General features: G+C 43.3%; 1 long non-coding RNA gene across 1 annotated transcript; it reads right to left on the bottom strand.

Moving 5' to 3' along the window:
- Window positions 1-336: 336 nt before the first annotated feature.
- Window positions 337-2283, bottom strand: LOC130683197 (uncharacterized). The gene is made up of 2 exons (XR_008996813.1): window positions 830-2283; window positions 337-589 (listed from the first exon to the last, which is right to left on the bottom strand). It is a non-coding gene; the product is annotated as an uncharacterized LOC130683197 (long non-coding RNA).
- Window positions 2284-2570: the final 287 nt, after the last annotated feature.

The raw sequence follows: 2570 nt of genomic DNA, 5'->3' as shown, positions 1-2570 counted from the left end.
AGGAAAAGGAAGGGAATCGTCCAAGGGCACCAGCCAGTTGGTGCAGCATCAGGACTTGAACACACTCTGAACCAAGCTCTTTCCACCCTGCTGTGCTGACCAGACAATCTACTTATTGGTTGATTACGCAGCTGACTTGCCCTATTCCACCAGGCAGGGAAGCTCTCCTCTATCTTGCCACTCATTCAGTGGTGCCTTTGAGCTTTTCTGTCCTTTGTCATCTAGAAAACTGTAAAGAGATGAAGAAGGAGAACACTGAATGAAGACTTGCAGACATCAAGTTGGGGAACCTTGACCCTAAACAAATGCATCTAATTGAATCACTGGCCCAGTGTGTTGGATGAGAACCACTTCATTGCTTTGGGAGAGATTTCTGGCAATTACAGAGCCACATGGGACTTTCAGAGTGGAGTTAGCACATTAGATGAATCCCAGGAAGAGGAGGTTGAGAGTGGTGAAGGAGTAGGTAAGCAGGGGTGGGGAGCAAGGGGTCCCCTGGAGAGTGGGGGCCAACTTCTCAAAGAAATGGTGCTAGGCTTCCTCAGATAGGGCTAGTTCTGGTCACTACTCCACTCACTGGCTGATCTATCTGGAAAATAAAAAGAACATTACATATAACAGACCTTCAAGGAAAGGAGAATGATCTCACCTGCGGGAAAACCCCATGTTCCCTCAGGCCCCCAAACCACAGCCTCCACTAGCAACCCAGGAGGTAGGATTACAAACAAGCAGCAACAAGATCCACAAAACCTCATCTCTGGCTGAGAACTCCATGCAGAGGTGGTGTTTACAAGTATTCACTTTGCCCTTGTGTGCAAAAAGTGCTTACAGGAATGGGAAGGACACAGCCGTAAGAGATCAGATGCCAAGAGGTGCAGCTCCTGCTAAAGAGGAGGAGGAATTGTTATTAAACATCCTCTGCTGTGATGTCTAGTGTGGGCTGGTTGCTCCGTTCTGACTGGAATGACTCTCTGTGTGGAAAGCAGCCAGGGTGGCCTTGGGCAAGTCATTTCTTGGGCTGTGTTAGACACGATAATCTAGTTTCCTTCTCGTGTTCTATGGGTGAAAAAGCAATGATTTAATTATACACCACAGCATATCAACCATTCACTCATTCCTCCATTGCTGCATTCATTCATTAAACATTTACTGAATTTCTACAATACCCAAGGCTCTGTGCTAAGCACAGAAAAATCAGGTGTGATCCCTGCCTTCTGCAAGCCTAGACTGTAGGAGGAAAAATTAGGGATACATATGTATGATTATACCACAGAGAGATAAGAAATGTCCTAACAGAGTTATCAGTTGCTATGGTTTATGGAAGCACTGCTTGTGGGAGAAATCTGGGAAGCTCCATCAAGAAGTTGGGTTATTCCTAGAAGAAACCATATTTATTACCCAGTTTTCCAAGCTTTGTTTCTCTTATCTCAGTTAAATACACACATAATTGCCAGTATATGTTCATTATATATTATATGTACATGTCATCTTCATGCTATGTGACATGTATTATATACTATTCTAGCATTTTATTCCACAAACCAGGAGAGAAGCTCGGTAGGCTTTGAAAAGCCAAGAGGCATGGGAGTGTTCACTACTAGTTGAAAGACACAGCCTCGTGCTACTGCAATATGCTTTGGCTAAAACACAGAATTAAAAACTTCCAAAACAATCAACATTTGGATCAGCCAAAATGGTTCAAAAGTTCAAATGAGCTGTTTTATGACATGACTATTTATGGACTTTCTTGCTGTCTGGGAGGGATCACATAAGCAGAGAATCCTAGAATGCCAGAGCCAGAGGGACCCGAGGAATGACCTAATCTTGTCCCACTTTTTCCAGGAGGAGAAACTGAGGCCCACAGCAATAATAATAAGTGTGGGGATGATACCATTCACTATTGAAAATAAGTGGATAATTAACACCCCCTTACTAGTAGTTAATTAAAAAGCTCTCCTAATTACTTCTATGGAACAAAAACTTTATTTTCTGTGGCCAAATATGGCAATGATTTTTATACAAGTAGTGTTGTAATCAAAGAGGGCATAAACCATCACATAAATACCATCTTACAGTACTCCTGGGCAGAGATGTGGAATAGAAAGAACTCTGGGGCCCAGTGTTGCATTCTGAACACTTCCCAGGTGTATTCTCTCAGTGGAATCATTTTATTTCTCTGGACCTCAGTTTCTTCATCTGTAAAAAGGGGACAACTCTTGGGCCTATCCCACATGATAGTTGCAAGGATGTAATGAAATAATGTCTGTAAAGTGTCTTACACAGCACCTAACATAGACTTAATAATGGAGGGTCCAGCCATAGCTTTTTTACATAGATTGCATGATGCCTCATTGCCCTTCACTATCACAAAACTGTCATGTGCTATGACAAGTTTAAGCATGGGTGCCATGCCCTCGCTTCTGCCCACTCCTTCAAATGCCTGTGTGGTGTGTGTGCCCTGCGGATACTCAACGCATGCTAACCACCAAACGAATGGATGACTCAGAGCTTGGAGAGAATCCACAGCAGGCTGGAGAGCAAAAGCATAGCTTATGTCTCCCAAAGATTAA

Source organism: Manis pentadactyla, chromosome 3, assembly GCF_030020395.1.
Source record: "Manis pentadactyla isolate mManPen7 chromosome 3, mManPen7.hap1, whole genome shotgun sequence".
Taxonomy (NCBI): domain Eukaryota; kingdom Metazoa; phylum Chordata; class Mammalia; order Pholidota; family Manidae; genus Manis; species Manis pentadactyla.
This window is presented reverse-complemented; position numbering and strand designations above follow the sequence as displayed.